Genomic DNA, 20,435 nt, shown 5'->3' on the forward strand with positions numbered 1-20,435 from the left:
AAGAAGAAGAAGAGGATGAAGAAGAGGAAGAAGAAGAGGATGAAGAAGAGGAAGAAGAGGATGAACAAGAGGAAGAGGATGAAGAAGAGGAAGAAGAAGAAGAAGAAGAGGATGATGAAGAAGAAGAGGATGAAGAAGAGGAAGAAGAAGATGAGGAGGAAGAAGAAGAAGAGGATGAAGAAGAGCATGAAGAGGAGGAAGAGGAGGAAGAAGAAGAGGATGATGAAGAAGAAGAAGAGGATGAAGAAGAAGAATAGGAAGAAGAAGAGGATGGAGAAGAGGATGAAGAAGAGGAGGAAGAAGAAGAGGAGGAAGAAGAAGCGGAGGAAGAAGAAGAAGAGGAAGAAGAAGAGGAGGAAGAAGAAGAAGAAGAGGAAGAAGAAGAGGAGGAAGAAGAAGAAGAGGAAGAAGAAGAGGAAGCAGAAGAATAGGAAGAAGAAGAGGATGAGGAAGAAGAAGAGGATGAAGAAGAAGAAGAGGATGAAGAAGAAGAGGATGAAGAAGAAGAGGATGAAGAAGAAGAAGAGGATGAAGAAGAAGAGGAGGATGAAGAAGAAGCAGAATAGGAAGAAGAAGAGGATGAAGAAGAAGAAGAGGATGAAGAAGAAGAGGAGGATGAAGAAGAAGCAGAATAGGAAGAAGAAGAGGATGAAGAAGAAGAAGAGTATAAAGAAGAAGAGAATGAAGAAGCGGATGTAGAAGAGGAAGAAGAAGAGGACGATGAAGAAGAAGAGGATGAAGAAGAAGAATAGGAAGAAGAGAATGAAGAAGAGGAAGAAGAATATCTTCAAATGGGGACACTAGTTCTGGGGACATTGGTGACAACCAGGGATTCCCTCACTTTGGAGGTATTCCCCATCACTTCCTTTTTTGTCTCTGGGACAGGAATTGAAGGGAAATCTTCACAATGGAAAAGAGATTGCAAAAAAACAAAACCCAGCAGGGGTTATAACTCTCACTTACTCTATCCAAAATTGCTAAAAAGGGTTTGGCTTATAGCTCTGCTTTAGCACAGTTGCAAGTCTAAATAAATCATTTAAGCATTTGAGTTGGTGCGTGTCAATATCTGTTTTAATGTGTCATGTTGATGTACATGCTTTTAATGTGTTAAATGTCTGTGCTCATCCTGCTTTAACCAGTTGCTGACCACCTACTGCAGTTTTACTGCTGCAGAGCAGCCCCACTGCGCAAGATCACGTACATGTACGTGATCTGGCATTTCAGGGTAAGGGGCGCGCCCACTGCCCCTTCAGTGCTGTCCTTTGCAGCGCAAGCTGATCATCAGGTCCTGGCCAATGATTTATGGCCAGGCCTGCTGATTGGCTTAGCGAAAGACAGTTCAGAGCCCTTTACTAAGAACACAGGGCTCTGAACGGAGAGCAGCAACGTGCCCGTTTTTCTCCCTGCTTTGCAGGGAGAAAAAACAAACACATCGCTTAGGAAAAGCAGCCCATATTACACATTGATAGGCACACCGTTAACTCATTGATTGCCATTAGATATAAACCTCTTCTCAGCTAGCATCATTATTAAAGTGATATCGTATATTATTGGCACGGATCATTGTAGTAGTGTCACTGGTGATATCAGTCAGTTCCCACTTAGTGTCAGATTGCCCTCCACACTATCACATTCCTACTATAAGTAGCATTACCAGTATAGCGTCTATAGCTGCCTAAATTCCATTATATATACCATAGTTTGTAGGTGCTGTAACTTTCACACAAAGCAATCAATATACACTTATTGGGATTTTTATTTTTACCAAAGACATGTAACAGAAAACATTTTGGCCTAAATTTATAAGAAATTTGATTTTTTTTTTTTATTGGATAGATTTTATAGCAGAAAGTAAAAAATTGTGGTTCTTCAAAATTTTTAGTCTTTTTTTGTTTGTATAATAAAAAATGAAAAACCCAGTGGTGATCAAATACCACCAAAAGAAAGCTCTATTTGTGGGAAAATATGATAAATTTCATTTGCACACAGTTTTGCAGGACCGCTAAATTACCAGTTAAAGTAGCACAGTGCCGCATAGCAAATAATACCCTGGTCATGAGGGGGGTACAATCTGAGCTTAAGTGGTTAAAATGCCACTATCACTATAAAAAAAAAAATACAAATGATGATATGAAGTGTAGCCACACACTTTCAGTGTTTTCACTCCACCCAAATGCTAGGCTTATCTGATTGGTAACATTTCAGCACTTCCTGGTAGTCTCAAAGCCAAAGTATGGGATTAGCAGTGAGAGTCCAAACTCTGAGTTTTGATCAATGAAAACAGCCAAACATTTAGGCAGAGTAGGGGTGCCGGGAGAGAAGACACAGCGATATTCCTAAATACATTTTTAAGTTTTTGGAAAGGCTGGATTTTTTTTTTATTAACAGGTTTATACCTACCTGTTCTGTGCAGTGGTTTTGCACATAGCGGCGTGAACCTTATATTCTGGGGTCCTTTGCTGGCACTCCAGAATCTCTTTATTGTGTGCCCCCTAGCAAGCTGCTTGCTATGGGGGCACACCTGTGGGCTTGATCTCGAGTCCGGCTGTGTGTCCAGTGACACACACAGTGCAGCTCAGCCTCCACCCCCTGCTACCTCCTCAGAGTTTGATTGACAGCAGAAGTAGCCAATGGCTCCCGCTTCTGCCTGAGTCCCTGTGAGGAGAGTGCTGGACCGCCTACAGGCTCACGCAAGTGCCAATACCAATCATCAGTATTGGGTTCTATAAATAAACAAATTATAACTGTTTTACCATGGTGGGTAAAACTAAAAAAAAAAAAAAAAAGTTTCTCTAAAAAAAAAAAATCTTAAAATCAATGAATACTTAATTTCAAGAGTTTGCAAATAACAAAGCAGATCCAAAGTCATGTTTATCTGTTGAACTATAGAGCGAACGTCTTTTAACATACGAACAAGTTCATGTTTCATGACATTATTCAGCTCCTGTATAGTCCTACACTTTGGAAAGGAAGAAGGAAGACACTCCTGCTTGCCGCAACAGCCTTGGCCTGCAGCACGAGTCATTACTGGGCTCATGTGTATGGTTGCTGAGTCCCATGTCATCCATACAGCTTGATAACTCCGAGGGATGAACAACCTGGTGAACAGAAGACAGGCCCTGGACAATTTGGTCCTCGTATTGGCAGACGGCAGATAGGAGCTCACCAAGTCGTGTATTCACCGCGGGATCCGAATTGTGAACTTGACACCATGTGACCAGAGCACTGAAAAGCAAAAATCAGTATTACTATAGTTCATACAGTGATCACTATATAGGGTCTCATTTATTAAAGTGGCTGTGGGCAGAATGGTCGCACAAATACTTTTTGCCAGCATGACAACGGAAGGCTGTTATAGGTCAAAAATAACTGTGCCAGACAATTCACCCTCAGACACATATTATTGAGGTGCAGTTTATTTGTCCAGTGACAGCGTAGTCTGATTAACATTTATACAGGCAAAGAAATTTGCAGTGCTGCATTTAAAGGGGAATTTTACTCTCTTAATCAACCATTACTATTTTTAATCATTACGATAGGAAAAGTATCTCATATTTACTTGTTTTGAACATTTCTTCAGTTACTTCCTGTTTTCCAGGCCTAGGCAAAATGGTGTCATACATACCATGAATCTTCAGAAGGGGAGAGAGGCTTTTCTCAGCTAAATGCATCCTCCTTCCTGCTGGCCTGAGCCAAGGGCAGATGGATTCCAGGAAGTAAATGCTACATTAATTATCTGCCCTTACTGAAGATGGCCACAGCCAGAAATGCTAAGAGGTGTTTTTATCAGTGATTTCTTAGCAAAATAAAGCATAGAGACATGGATGGATGGGGGAGTTTGCTTTGAATATTAAAAAAGAATTACCGTATTTTTCGCTCCATAAGACGCACTTTTTTCCCCCCAAAAAAGGGGGGAAAATGTCAGTGGATCGAATATGGAGTGGCCGGTCCGGTATTTCCACATCCGCCGTGTCAGAATACTGGGCCGGCCGCTCAGCTCTGCAGTGGGACCTTACCTGTTCCTCTATCCAGCGGCGCGCTGTCTTCCCGGCTTCTGTAGTGTGCGTGACAGCCAGGTCCCAAGTGCGCATGCGCAAAAAGCGGTGCTCTTTGTGAATGGTAAGGCGGTACCTGGGACACATGACAGATCCCAGAAGCCGCCAGACCAATCACAAAGCGCAGCGCTTCTCGCTCATGCGCACTGGGCATCCGGCTGTCTGCCGAGCGCCATTACAGAAGCCGGGTAGACAGCGCACGGCTGGATAGAGGAACAGGTAAGATCAAAGAACAACTCCGTGGAAGTCAGAGTGAGTACCTGTCAAATTCAGGTGCCCGCTCCCCCCCTCCCCAAAGGTCAGCAGTCATCTCCTGTACTGTCCCCAGTCTCTGGTCATCTCCTGTACTGTCCGCAGTCTCTGATCATCTCCTGTACTGTCCGCAGTCTCTGGTCATCCCTGTACTGTGTCCGCAGTCTCTGGTCATCCCTGTCCTATGTCTGCAGTCTCTGGCCATCTCCTGTACTACTGTACTATGTCCGCAGTCTCTGGTCATCTCCTGTCCTGTATCTGCAGTCTCTGGTCATCCCCTGTACTGTGTCCGCAGTCTCTTGTCATCCCCTGTACTGTGTCCGCAGTCTCTTGTCATCCCTGTACTGTGTCCGCAGTCTCTGGTCATCTCCTGTACTGTGTCCGCAGTCTCTGGTCATCCCTGTACTGTGTCCGCAGTCTCTGGTCATCTCCTGTACTGTGTCCGCAGTCTCTGATCATCCCTGTACAGTGTCCGCAGTCTCTGGTCATCCCTGTACTGTGTCCACAGTCTCTGGTCATCCCTGTACTGTGTCTGCAGTCTCTGGTCATCCCTGTACTGTGTCTGCAGTCTCTGGTCATCTCCTGTACTATGTCTGCAGTCTCTGGTCAATTTTTTTCCCCCTGTTTTCTGCCTCTAAAACCTAGGTGCGTCTTATGGTCAGGTGCGTCTTATGAAGCGAAAAATATGGTAATAGCATTTTTGGCTTTTGGCAGTGTAGTTCTGCTTTAAATCTCAGTTCTCTGACCCATGTTCATTCAACATGAACCCCTTAATAAGACAATGCAGATCAAGCAAGCATGCCTTCCTATCAATATCAGATACAGCATACCTTCTCTTTTTTCATACCCCTGGGGTCCTTTCAGCAGAATCTTGCACATCTACTGACCTGGGGCCCAAGTTCAGTGCTGTGAAGCATGCACTTTAATAAACAAAAAGTGAAGAGTACACCGTAGGATGCAGAAGAGCCATGACAGATCATTTGACTGCAAGCTGGGAAAAGGAATTCAGCGGTTCTTGGGATGGGGAGCAGCTGCTTTTACAAGGTAAGGCTTTCTGGAAAAAAAAATAACTCTTCCATGACCTCAATATGCCTCTCAGCAGATAGCTTAGGGTGTCTACTTTCTGAAAAGGGGTCATTTGGGGGTGTTTGTTCTTTCCTGGTATTTTAGCACCTCAAGAAATGTGATAGGCAGTTAGAAAGTAAAAGCTGTGTAAATTCCATTATCTATACCATAGTTTGTAGACGCTATAACTTTCACACAAAGCAATCAATATACACTTATTGGGATTTTTTTTACCAAAAACATGTAGCAGAATACATTTTGGCCTAAATTTATGACGAAGTTTGAGTTTTTTGGATATTTTTTATAACAGAAATGAAAAAATATTGTTTTTTTTTTTAAAAAAAAGGTGATGAAATACCACTGAAAGAAAGCTCTATTTGTGTGAAAAAAGGAATTTCATTTATGTACTGTATTGCACGACCGCTCAATTCTCAGTTAAACTAGTGCAGCGCTATATAGCAAAAATTGGCGTAAATTCCATTATCTATACCATTGCTTTGTGTGAAAGTTATAGCGTCTACAAACTATCAATATACACTTATTGGGATTTTTTTTTTATCAAAAACATGTAGCAGAACACATTTTGGCCTAAATTTTATTTGAGTTTACTATATATTTTTTATATATTTTTTATAGCCGAAAGTAAGAAATATAATTTTTCTTCAAAAGTTTTAGTCTTTTTTTGTTTATAGCGCGAAAAAAATAAAAAGCGCACAGGTGATCAAATGCCACCGAAGGAAAGCTCTATTTGTGTGAAAAAAGGATGTAAATTTTCTTTGGGTACAGCATTGCATGACCGCACAATTATCAGTTGAAATAGTGCAGCGCAGAATAGCAAAAAGAGGCCTTGTCAGGAAGGGGGATAAATCCTCTGGAGAGAAAGTGGTTAAAGGTAGATTTTTAAAAAAATAACAAATGTGTTCCATCCTTCCTGGTCACCCACACGGAGTTCCATTATAGGCATGGCCTTAAAGGAAACCTGTCAGGAGAGAAAGGTATAGGCTATTGCTCTCCTGAAGATGCTAGTTTTTTGGTTGTCAGACTGATCCTCTATTTTCAGTACCTGAGTTCTGGGTCACTGGGGTTGATTTACTAAAGGCAAATAGGCTGCTGAATTTACATACAAGAGAAGATGCGCTTTGCATGGGAATTTTCTCCAGAGTATAATGAATGAGGTGAAGCTCTGCTGACTTCCATCATCCAATCATGGGCAAGCAAAAATGCTGTTTATTTTTCATTTTCCTTGCACGCAATTGGGCATTCTTTGCAACCTGAAATTTCACCACACTCACTAAGCTCTAGGGAAGTTTTCCATGGAAAGTGAAACTTCCCTTGCAAAGTCAACAGCCTATTTGCCTTTAGTAAATCAATCCCTTTGAGTCAACAAGATCAAAAATTCACATCCATCAAGAACATCACTTGCTGCATGTCTATTCTGTGTCAGTCATTCATCAATTATTGAAGACAGAGGATCATCATCACACTCAGACAACTGGCATTAAAGTGGTTCTAAAGCCTTAAGGTTTTTCCTTCATGCATTCTATTCTGTGTAGCCCAATAAGCCATAGAACAATTTTCCCATTCTTTAACCACTTCAAGTCCAGACACTTTCACCCCCTTGCAGTCCACGCTGATTTTCAGCTTTCAGTGCTGTCACACTTTGAATGACAATTGCGCGGTCATGCCACACTGTACCCAAATGAAATTTTAGATTTTTTTTTTGAGACAGATAACACTTTCTTTTGGTGGTATTAATTCACCTCTGGGATTTTTATTTGTTTGCTATATAAATGAAAAAGTGTTTTCTTAAAAAAAATTTGCAAATAAATAATCTTGCTTCATAAATATTGGCCAAAATGTATTTGGCTATCATTTTGGTAAAAAAACAAACAAACCCAAATCAGTTTATAAAAATGTTTTTCTAATTTTTCTAATTTTTTTTACATTTTCTTTTTTATTATTATTTATATATATATATATATTTATTTTTTGTACATACTGCCACCCTAGCAGTACAGTGTCATCATAGTGACACTGTACTACTTGTGGTGGGTGATGATTTTTTTTTTTTTTTTTTTTTACACGGATTACTTTTTCACCCATATAGGCTGTAAAAGCAATCATTTCTCCTCACGGACTGCATTCCTGCAGCCATTGAGAAATACTGTGAAAGCTGTGATTGGTCACAGCTTGTCACATGGTACAAGGCTGATGTGAATAGCCTTGTAGAATGTGAGCTCTTTGATCATTCACAGAATTCACAAGTAGTAAACGATGTCAGGAAGTGTCATCTTGCTTACTACTGTTCATGTGATCACTGATTGACCAATCACTGATCACATGAATTGGGACCTCACACAGCGGTCCCATACATCGATCTATGTTCCTCTGTGCACACAGATTACTGTGCTGCATGCTCCCAGGGAGCGCGCACAGGCAATGGAATGCGTGGGGACGTTTAGAAATGACCCCCTGAAGTATCAATGATAATAATAATAATAGTAGTATTCGTGGTAGTACCGCTACTACCACTAATACTACTATTATTATTGTCATTAGTGAGCATATATATAAGAGAGGGTACAGACGTTTGGTCTGTTGGATCTGAGGAAGAGGCAAGACCTCGAAACGCGTCAGCCTCTTGGAGGTCCAGAGTTCCCATTACAGACGAACACGTAGTGCGGATTGGACACAGTTGTTTTCTCACGATGTGCCTTTGACTGTATTGTCATTTTGTGAGTACAATACCCACTTTTATCATTTAATAAATACATTTTTAAGGTAGTGCACTAGGCCGGTGCGTCCTCTGTTTCTCTCCACTTAGTATACTTGGACTTTCCCGATCATTTGAGGGCAGCAAGGTGTGCACACCCCAGGAATTTGTGATATGGCCTATTCATATAAAGTCCATCCCTAAAGTCAGGAATATTTGGGTTTGCCATTTCTTCATTATCGTTCTTTTTGTCTGGAGGCTGAACAAAGCTGTGGAAGAAAAGGAATGCTTGGGAAGGGGGCAACTAAGTGAACCTGTTGCTTTTCCCTGCGTGGGTAAAGCACAGGTACAGGTACATCCTATTTTGGTCTGCCATGTTGTTCTTCAAGTACAAGATAAGGCCGTAAATACACAATGCATTAGTGTACATTCAGCATAAAGTATATGTTATCTGTTGCTTCTGTTCCATATATTTGTGGTTATGTCTGTATGTATTCAGCTATTCAAAGTACGTCAAAAGCCAAATCTTTTTTTCATTTTTGGATAGCATAAGGAATGATTAAAACCCCCAGTGCCGTTTGTGACCACGGGAGTCCTATGGAGGAGATTTCTTTTAACTTTCTGTTCTGCAACTACAAAAAGAAGCGAGAAGAAATCTACTCAAAGTAAGGAAAGCTCCTTATTAGACAGATGTCATTTGAACAAGAACTGGGTAGCACAGTGGCTAAATGGATAGCCCTTCCGCCTGGCAGTACTATGGTCATTGATTCAAATCCCAACCACGGCACCACCTGCCTGGAGTTTGCATATTCTCCCTGTGTCTGCACGGGTTTCCTCCGGGTAATCCAATTTCCTTCCACACTCCAAAGACATGCTGGTAGGTTAATTGGCTCCTGTCTAAATTGGCCCTAGTATGCATGAATGTAAGTTAGGGACCTTAGATTGTACGCCCCTTGAGGGTTAGGGACTGATGTGAATGTACAATATATATGTAAAGCACTGCTGAAATTGATGGCGCTATATAAGTACCTGTAATAAATAACTAAACAAGAGTACCAGTTGGAATATTTTCCCTCTATTTCTATTGTAACAGCAAAATTTTATATTTTACCTCCCTTCTAATCCTGGTGACAGTGATCACCAAATCAAATAGTATGTTTCTGACCTTATTCCTAATTAAAACAGTCCTGCCAGTAAGAAAAACTGGATAAAATCTATGGATCTATCTAGGGATACACGTAAAGGCTACACATTTGCTGTAAATATACTAACCCATGTGTAGTTTTATGAATTATCCATTTTACACTTCTTTCCCAAATTTCTTACACGTGATTTATTTTTCCCAGATGATATTTACCAGACTAGCATCAGTGCAATCTCTTTTGTACCTAGTGATTATGAATCTGACCTTTCTATCCCACCTTTTCAAGACATGCTACATGTAGAAAACAACTGCATAACTAATACAAGCAATCATTTGAATAGTATATGAACCTTTTCTTTCCATAAATATGATGCATTAGAAATGAAAAATAAGGACTTGTAAAGACTTGTTAGTAAACTAAAAGCATTTTTATTAAGCAATAATTAGTGCTCTCTGATCTGTATATATACAAATATTTACTAAAGTGTATACGGTATAAAAAAAAAAAAAGACTATAAACAGGGCTTATTCACACCAGTGTGCGGACCAGTGTGCGGACTCCCTTACCCAACTTCTGGCAGATAAACATACTGACAGGGGAGTGAAAAAAAGTAGTATGTGCAGTTGTGAAGGAAGCATTAACATTACATTGAAATGAATTGATACTCAAACCAATAATAATCATAAACATCAACTGTAAGGTAAATGCGGGCTGCAATGCACTTGCAGCAAGGGTAAGAAATGCAGGGCAAGTACTGTACAGATACAGCAAGAAAAATTAGAAAGAATCCCGGTATAGTAATTACAGTCAATAGCATTTGTTAACAGACGTTCACAGTTAAACAAAAGTCCTCCATATAGGAGGTCATCAAAAATAACCTGACCCAACAATAAATGTCAGTTAACACACACACATGCAAAACATATCTTCGCTCTTGCGTACATCTACTGTAAAGGTCGTTCTTAGTAGCTGTCATGCAGACTGATTTTGGTTCAATCAATGTTGGAATTCCTCATAAATCGATGAATTCCTAACTAATATACAGTAAAAAGAAAATTCTTGATTGCCAGAGACTGAAAAGCAAAGCAATGGATGGATAGCAAATGGATATCTCTTCAGCAAATACAGTGGGGGAAATAATTATTTGATCGACTACAGATTTTGTAAGTTTGCCCACTTACAAAGAAATGAAGGGTCTATCATTTTTATCATAGGTGTATTTTAAAAGGATAGAGACAGAATACCAACCAAAACTCCAGAAAAAAAAAAACACATGATACATGTGTTAGAAATTGAGTTTCAGTTCAGTGAGTAAAATAAGTATTTGATCCCCTACCAACCAACAATAATTCTGGCTCCCACAGAATGGTTATGTGCTACAGAGGTTAGTCCTGTCAATTTAAGAAGGTGCTCCTAACAACACGTTAAAAGACACCTGTCCACAGAATCTCTTTATTCCATTCAAACCTCACCACCATGGGCAAATGACCAAAGAGCTGTCAAAAGGACGTCAGGGACAAGATTGTAGACCTGCACAAGGCTGGAACGGGCTACAAGACCATCAGCAAGAAGCTTGATAAGATGGAGACAAATGTTGGAGCGACTATTCGCAAATGGAAGAAATACAAAATAACCATCAATCGCCCTCGGTCTGGAGCTCCATGCAAGATTTTGCTTCATGGGGTAAGGATGATTATGAGAAAAGTGAGGGATCAGCCCAGAACTACACGGGAGGAGCTTGTGAATGATCTCAAGGCAGTTCGGGCCACAGTCACCAAACAAACCATCGGTAAAACAATACGCCGCCGTGGATTGAAATCCTGCAGCACCCGCAAGGTCCACCTCCTCAAGAAGGCACATGTACAGTATAGGCCTGTCTGAAGTTTGCCAATGAACATCTAAAGGATTCAGAGAAGGATTGGGAGAAAATGCTATGGTCAGATGAGACCAAAATTGAGCTCTTTGTCTTTAACTCAACCCGCAGTTTTTGGAGGAAGAAAAATGCTGACTATGATTCTAAGAACATCATCCCTACAGTCAAGCACAGAATTGGAAACATTATGCTTTGGGGCTGTTTCTCTGCTAAAGGTACAGGCCGACTTTGCCACATTGAAAGGCCAATGGACAGGGCCATGTATTGTAAATTCTTGGATGAGAACCTTCTTCCCTCATCCAGAATACTGAAGATGGGTCGTGGATGGGCCTTCCAGCATGACAATGACCCAAAACCTACCAAGGCATCAACAGAGTGGCTCAAGAAGAAGCACATCAAGGTCATGAAGTGGCCTAGCCAGTCTCCAGACCTTAATCCTGTAGAAAATTTATGGAGGGAGCTGAAACTTTAAGTTGCCAAGCGACAGCCTAGAAACCTTAAGGATTTAGAGAAGATCTGTAGAAAAGTGGACCAAAATCCCTCTTGAGATGTGTGCAAAATCTGGTAATCAACTTCTAGAAACGTCTTACCTCTGTGCTTGCCAACAAGGATTTCTCCACCAAGTATTAAGTCATGTTTTGCTTGGGGATCAAATAATTATTTTACTCACTGAACTGCAACTCCATTTAAAACATTTGTATCGTGTGTTTTTTCTGGATTCTTTGTTGATATTCTGTCTCTCTCATTTAAAATACACCTATGATAAAAATGATAGACCCTTCATTTCTTTGCAAGTGGGCAAACTTACAAACCTTGCAGGGGATTAAATAATTATTTTCCCCACAGTATTAGCAAAAGTTAGTTTTATTGTTATTTATTTAATGTGAAAATTAGACCTTGAGGGTCTATGTTGCAAACACGGCATTCGCCTTATGGAGACTGTATGTGAGATATACTATACAGTATGAGCTTGTATGAAACATTTAAACCCCTGGGAATATTTTCAGAGTGGTGGGATGATATTCTATCTATCTATGGCCAATCTCAACACATCATTACCATGGTACTATCAACATGTCTGAATATACATGTATTAGCTGTCAAGCTGCTGATACATTGGGAGTGGGCAGTCACAGACCGAAGACTTCAAAAACCAAGCCTCCAAGGTAAAACATCTGCAGGGTGATTATATATTACACTTATACATTCTTCATAGACCTTTATATTAAAACTATAAACAGATCTATCTCTGATTGCTAAAATACAGTCAGGTCCATAAATATTGGGACATCAACACAATTCTAACATTTTTGGCTCTATACACCACCACAATGGATTTGAAATGAAACGAACAAGATGTGCTTTACCTGCAGACTGTCAGCTTTAATTTGAGGGTATTTACATCCAAATCAGGTGAACGGTGTAGGAATTAAAACAGTTTAATATTTAACAGTTTAACAGCCTGTAGCTGCAGGCATCATCCTGGTATAAGCACTCAAAGTCCAGTGATGTACCAGTACATTGCTGGTCCTTGTTGGGCATATATGTAACAGCAGAGAACACGAACATATGATGAATCAGGTCTGGGAACCAATATGACCCCAATTCATTCTTTTTTGTAATGCTCATGTTGATGATTAGGCTAAAAAAAAGTTTTAAATTCAGAAACCGTGATAGGTTTCCATGCGAATTGTCTGGCAAGAGCTGAATTTGGATGGGCGGCTATGAATTGTTGTGCATATAAATTGCTTTGGCCCACAATCAAGTACCAGTACATTGCTTTGCCCAGAGCCACCACTCATCGGTACATTGTTGACGGGCGTGCGGCAAGTAGGTAAAACATTTTTGTTTTTCTTAAATGCAAATGTTTCCTTTGAACTGTCATCAATGGGTTAGGTTCATGACAGTTCAATCAGTGCACAGCAGAGAAATACACAGCAGCATGTCTCCCTAGTAAAAAACACACAACACATCATGTAAAACAGCACACGGCACACTGTTAACCCTTTGATCACCCTAGATGTTAATCCCTTTCTGACCAATGACATTAGTACAATGTCAGTGAGTTTTATTAACACTGATCACTGTATTAGTGTCACTGGGGATGTCAGTGGCAGTTAGTCAATACCCACCCAGTGTCAGAATGCCCGCCACAGTCCTGCTATAAGTCGCTGATCGTCGCCGTTACTACTATAAAAGAAAATATAAAAATTCCAGTACATATACCCATGGGCGTATTTGCCGCGAGGCAAACAAGACACTTGCCTAGGGCGGCAGTTTACAGGGGGGCGGTGCCGCGCCTCGGAAGAAGGGTCGTCTTTGATGTCACTACAGCAGGAATCCAGTGAGGAGTGGGAGTATCATGCCTCCCCTGGATACTGCGGTCATCCGGAATCATCTCTCAGCTCTGGCTCCCCACCACCATCCACTGCAGAGCTCCGGGAGCTCTGACCATCAGAGCAGCCTATAGTCTGGCCGGGTGCACTGCATGCTGGGAGTTGTAGTCCTTCCCCCACGACCCCGAACTACAATCCCGGTAGGCTGTTCAGGGGAAGGACTACAACTCCCAGCATCCAGTGCGCCCGGCCAGGCTATAGGCTGCTCTGATGGTCAGAGCTCTCCTCAGTGGATGGCAGTGGGGAGCCAGGTCTGAGAGATGATCCCGGAGGACGGCAGTGTCCAGGGGAGACAGGGATCTCTCTCACAGAGGTAGAAGAGGGAAGGAAAATGCGGCTGCGAGGGCAATACATGCCCCTCCTCCCCCCTCGGTCTCCGCCCCGCCCCGCCCGGTGATTGATCTCCATGCCTACTGGGGGGGGGAGCTGAAAGGCTGCCAAGAGGCTGCCAGGTGACTGACCGAGATTGAGCAGAGACTGCCAGGTGCTGACCGAGACTGCCAGGTGACTGACCGAGACTGCCAGGTGTCTGACCGAGACTGCCAGGTGTCTGACCGAGACTGACCGGAGACTGCCAGGTGACTGACCGAGACTGCCAGGTGACTGACCGAGACTGACCGGAGACTGCCAGGTGACTGACCGAGACTGCCAGGTGACTGACCGAGACTGACCGGAGACTGCCAGGTGACTGACCGAGACTGCCAGGTGACTGACCGAGACTGACCGGAGACTGCCAGGTGACTGACCGAGACTGCCAGGTGACTGACCGAGACTGCCAGGTGACTGACGGAGATTGTCAGGTGACTGACCAATACTGCCAGGTGACTGACCGAGACTGACCAGAGACTGCCAGGTGACTGACCGAGACTGACCAGAGACTGCCAGGTGAATGACCGAGACTGCCAGGTGACTGATCGAGACTGCCAGGTGACTGACCGAGACTGACCGGAGATTGTCAGGTGACTGACCAATACTGCCAGGTGACTTACCGAGACTGACCAGAGACTGCCAGGTGACTGACCGAGACTGCCAGGTGACTGACCGAGACTGCCAGGTGACTGACCGAGACTGACCGGAGATTGTCAGGTGACTGACCAATACTGCCAGGTGACTGACCGAGACTGACCAGAGACTGCCAGGTGACTGACCGAGACTGCCAGGTGACTGACCGAGACTGCCAGGTGACTGACCGAGACTGACCGGAGATTGTCAGGTGACTGACCAATACTGCCAGGTGACTGACCGAGACTGACCAGAGACTGCCAGGTGACTGACCGAGACTGACCAGAGACTGCCAGGTGACTGACCAGAGACTGCCAGGTGACTGACCAGAGACTGCCAGGTGACTGACCAAAGACTGCCAGGTGACTGACCGAGACTGACCAGAGACTGCCAGGTGACTGACCGAGACTGCCAGGTGACTGACCGAGACTGACAGGTGACTGACCGAGACTGACCAGAGACTGCCAGGTGACTGACCGAGACTGACCAGAGACTGACCAGAGACTGACCGAGACTGACCAGAGACTGACAGGTGACTGACCGAGACTGACAGGTGACTGACCGAGACTGACAGGTGACTGACCGAGACTGAACAGAGACTGCCAGGTGACTGACCGAAACTGACCAGAGACTGCCAGGTGACTGACCGAGACTGACAGGTGACTGACCGAAACTGACCAGAGACTGCTAGGTGACTGACCGAGACTGACCAGAGACTGACCAAGACTGACCAGAGACTGCCAGGTGACTGACTGAGACTGACCAGAGACTGCCAGGTGACTGACCAGAGACTGACCAAGACTGCCAGGTGACTGACCAGAGAATGACCGAGACGGACAGGTGACTGACCAAGACTGACCAGAGACTGCCAGATGGCTGACTCATAACACTAGCTGACACCTTCTCGCCACACATGCCACTGACACCTTCTTGCCGCTCATGCCACTAACTGACACCTTCTCATTGCTCATGCCACTAACTGACACCTTCTCGCCACTCATGCCACTAAATGACATCTTCTCTTCCCTCATACCACTAACTGACACCTTCTCGCTGCTCATTCCACTAACTGACACCTTCTCGCCGCTCATACCACTGACACCTTCTCGCCGCTCATACCGCTAACTGACACCTTCTCGCCGCTCATACCGCTGACACCTTCTCGCTGCTCATACCAAATACTGACACCTTCTCACTGCTCATACCACTAACTGAAACCTTCTCGCAGCTCATTCCAGTAACTGACACTTTCTCGCCGCTCATACCACTAACTGACACCTTCTCGCCGCTCATGCCACTAACTGACACCTTCTCGCCGCTCATACCGCTGACACCTTCTCGCTGCTCATACCAAATACTGACACCTTCTCACTGCTCATACCACTAACTGACACCTTCTCGCCGCTCATACCATTAACTGACACCTTCACAGAAAGATGTGGCCGACCACTAAGTTCCGCCCAGAAAACGTTGGTGTAGTAAAGACAGTGAGGGTGCATGGGGAGGGGGAGGGGTGGCGATTTTTGTGAGGCCTAGGGCAGCACAAAACATAAATACACCACTGCATATACCGCCATTTGTAGACGCTATAACGTCCACAAAAATCTATTAATTTACATGTATTGGCATTTATTTTTTAGCAAAGACGTAGCAGAATACATTTTGGCCTAAATTTAGGAAGAAATATTGTTTGTTTTTTGTTTATAGCACAAAAAATAAAAACCACAGAAGTGATCAAATGCCACCAAAAGAAAGCTCTACTTGGGAAAAAAGGACATACATTTCATTTATGTACAGCGCTGCATGACCGCGCAATTGTCAGTTAAAGTAACGCAGCATATCGCAAAAAATGGCCTGGTCAGGAGGGGGGTAAATCCTCTGGAGGGCAAGTGGTTGAGGAAATACAGACTCATTAGATATCTGATATCTAGATTACATATCTAGATCCAAATTAAGCCCTGGATCACTCGACTTTGAACCCGACTATTTAGTGTAACTTCATTGTGACTTACTGACACTGCGCGACAAATGTCAATGCAAGTCGCAATGAAGTCACACAAAAACGAGTGCAGGAACCTTTTTCAAAGGCGCTGAAACTTGAGTAGCATCGATTTGAACCGTTCCTTTGCCAGTAATGGGGTGCGACTTGCCATGCAACTTTGAACTCTCAAGTCTCATGACAAGTCGCACTGGTATGAACCAGGGCTAAAGCAACAGTTGATTTTCTACACAATGACACCCCAACAAATAGTTACCAAGTACCCCAACACCCTAACATTTTCTGCTGACCATTACAGAACTTTATTATGCTCAAGATACCCCACTGAAGGGATTACATATAAATACTGCTCTGGAAGCCAAGGGAGCAGCTGACGGTATGTTTTTCATTCTTGCCTAAGTTCCTGTGTAAGCTGGTACCATGACTGATGCCTCAGGTTTCCTGTTCCAGGCTGGCTCTTTTCTCCTGCAGTGTCCTATTGAGTCACCCATGCATGTAGAGACTAGAGCTGTGTTTCCTCACACTGTGCATATCAATACAAACACACAGCCCCATGGCCTAGGATGGCAAGGCACTCCCCTGCTCTTCCCTCCTCCAAGCTTAGACTGACTTGATACTGCACTGTCTACTTTTAACGCTTTCATGTGAGGACCAGACGTTCAGGGAAGCAGACCTGAGAGAGCAGAAGCCATTAGCGTGGAAAATTGTAAACTGCAAGTGTTGGGGCAAGAAGTTTCACACAGTTTAATAGGAAATGTTTATTTTATTGTGCTCAATGTATTAACCACTTGCCATCCAGAGGATTTACCCCCCTTAATGACCAGGCCTCTTTTTGCTATTCGGCGCTGCACTAATTCAACAGATAATTGCGCGGTCATATAATGCTGTACCCAAACAAAACTTACATCCTTTTTCTCACACAAATAGAGCTTTCTTTCGGTGGTATTTGATCACCTGTGAGCTTTTTATTTTTAGTGCTATAAAGAAAAAAAGACTGAAAATTTTTAAGAAATACAATATTTTTTACTTTCGGCTATAAAAAATATATAATAAACTCAAAGTTAGTCATAAGTTTAGGCCAAAATGTATTTTTCTACATATTTTTGGTAAAAAAATCTCAATAAGTGTATATTGATTGCTTTGTGTTAAAGGTATAGCATCTACAAACTATGGTATAGATACTGCAATTTACGCCATTGTTTTGCTATACAGCGCTGCACTAGTTTAACTGACAATTGCGCGGTCATGCAATATGTTACATAAATTAAATTTACGTCCTTTTCGTCACACAAATACAGTAGAGCTTTCTTTCTGTGGTATTTAATCACCTGTGCACTTTTTATTTTTGGCGCTATAAACTTAAAAGGTTTTAACAAAAAAAAATTTGAAAAAAAACAAAACAATATTTTCTCATTTCTTGCATAAAAACTATCCAAAAAACAAAAATGTTGTCATAAATTTAGGCCAAAATGTATTCTGCTACATGTTTTTGGTTACAAAATCCCAATAAGTGTATGTTACCGTATTTGCCGGCGTATAAGACGACTTTTTGACCCTTGAAAATCTTCTCAAAAGTCGGGGGTCGTCTTATACGCCGGTACACATGTTAGGGGGGCTGCGGCATTAAGTACAGGGGTTTGCAGGGGCTGATGTCTCTTACCTGGATCCAGTCCCACGATGATCCGGTCCAGGAAGCGCGGCGTCTCCTTCAGATCGGCCACTGGATGTTCGTGCGGCTGCTCGGCTCCGCCTCCTCACCGGTGATTGGCCGCCAGAACTGTAGCTCAGGAAAGGCACACAGGCGGCCAATCACCGGCGAGGGGGCGGAGCCGAGCGGCCCCGCGAAAATTGAGTGCCGGAGCAGCAGGTAAGTGTTCTGTGTAGAGGTGCTGCTGCAACCACATATGCTGGCTGCAGCAGCACCATACGAGAACAGGGTCAGCAAGTCTCAGTGGGAGGAATAGTGCCCCATCATTAGTGTCACTGATACCAATGATGGGGCACTATTCCTCCCACTGATACCAACGATGGGGCACTATTCCTCCCACTGACACCAATGATGGGGCACTATTCCTCCCACTGACACCAACGATGGGGCACTATTCCTCCCCCCCACTGACACCAACGATGGGGCACTATTCCCCCCCCCACTGACACCAACGATGGGGCACTATTCCACCCCTCACTGACACCAATGATGGGACACCATTCCTCCCACTGACACCAATGATGGGGCACTATTCCTGCCACTGATACCAATGATGGGGCACCATTCCTGCCACTGATACCAATGATGGGGCACCTATTCCCCCCACTGATACCAATGATGGGGCACTATTCCTCCCACTGATACCAATGATGGGGCACTATTCCTGCCACTGATACCAATGATGGGGCACTATTCCTCCCACTGACACCAATGATGGAGCACTATTCCTCCACTGATACTAATGATAGGGCACTATTCCTGCCACTAATGCCAATGATGGGGCACTATTCCTGCCACTAATACCAATGATGGGGCACTATTCCTCCCACTGACATCAATGATGGGGCACTATTCCTCCCACTGATACCAATGATGGGGCACTATTCCTCCCACTGATACCAATGATGGGGCACTATTCCTTCCACTGATACCAATGATGGGGCACTATTCCTCCCACTGACACCAATGATGGGGCACTATTCCTCCCACTGACATCAATGATGGGGCACTATTCCTCCCACTGGTGTGCATTGGAAGAGGGGTAGTCTTATACGGCGAGTATAGCCCAAACACTACATTTTAGCAGGAAAAGTAGGGGGGTCGTCTTATACGCCGGCAAATACGGTAGTTGCTTTGTGTGAAAGTTATAGCGTCTACAAACTATGGTATAGATAATGGGATTTACGCAGCTTTTACTTTCTGACTGCCCATCACATTTCTTGAAGTGCTAAAATACCAGGACAGTACAAACACCCCCAAATGACCCCTTTTCGGAAAGTAGACACCCTAAGCTATCTGCTGAGAGACATATTGGGGTTCATTTAATAAAGCTGGAGAGTCCAAAATCAGACTCCCTTCTGCATAGAAACCAATCAGCTTCTAACCCAGGGGTGGGCAAACTTATTGACTTGAGGGCCGCAATGGGTTCATATATTGGACCCGGGGGCCGGACCAAGAGTAGATGAATGATGTGTATGTGTCATCCATAGTAAGTATAGTAATATTCCCCCATAGTAAGCATAGTAATTAATCCCCCATATAGTAATTCATCTCCCCCTATAGTAATTCATCCCCCATATAGTAATTCATCACCCATAGTAATTCGTCGCCCATAGTAATTCGTCCCCCATAGTAATACATCCCCCATATAGTAATTCGTCCCCCATATAGTAATTCATCCCCCATAGTAATTCATCCCCCATATAGTAATTCAACCCCCATAGTAATTCATCTCCCATATAGTAATTCATCCCCCATAGTAATTCATCCCCCATATAGTAATTCATCCCAAATATAGTAATTCATCCCCCATAGTAATTCATCTCCCATATAGTAATTCATCCCCCATAGTAATTCATCCCCCCTATAGTAATTCATCCCTCATATAGTAATTCATCCCCCATATAGTAATTCATCCCCCATAGTAATTCATCCCCCATATAGTAATTCATCCCTCATATAGTAATTCATCCCCCATAAAGTAATTCATCCCCCATAGTAATTCATCCCCCCTATAGTAATTCATCCCCCATAGTAATTCATCCCCCCTATAGTAATTCATCCCCCATATAGTAATTCATTCCCCATAGTAATTCATCCCCCATAGTAATTCATCCCCCCTATAGTAATCCATCCCCCATATAGTAATTAATCCCCCATAGTAATTCATCCCCCCTATAGTAATTCATCCCCCCTATAGTAATTCATCCCCCATAGTAATTCATCC

General features: G+C 43.2%; 1 long non-coding RNA gene across 3 annotated transcripts in view; it reads right to left on the bottom strand.

Annotated features, from left to right (window-relative positions):
* LOC149455953 (uncharacterized) overlaps positions 1-20,435 on the bottom strand; it is a 528,482-nt gene that overhangs the window by 70,451 nt on the left and 437,596 nt on the right. Inside the window, exon 9 of one of the 3 annotated variants that reach the window (XR_016313984.1) lies at positions 2,895-3,225. The exons of the other annotated variants lie outside the window; for them this stretch is intronic. This is a non-coding gene — a long non-coding RNA (uncharacterized LOC149455953). Of the gene's footprint in view, positions 1-2,894; positions 3,226-20,435 lie in introns of those variants that run through there. 3 annotated transcript variants of the gene reach the window in all.

This window comes from Staurois parvus, unplaced genomic scaffold (genome assembly GCF_062004578.1).
Source record: "Staurois parvus isolate SC_StPar_1 unplaced genomic scaffold, SC_StPar_1.0 ptg000380l, whole genome shotgun sequence".
Lineage (NCBI taxonomy): Eukaryota > Metazoa > Chordata > Amphibia > Anura > Ranidae > Staurois > Staurois parvus.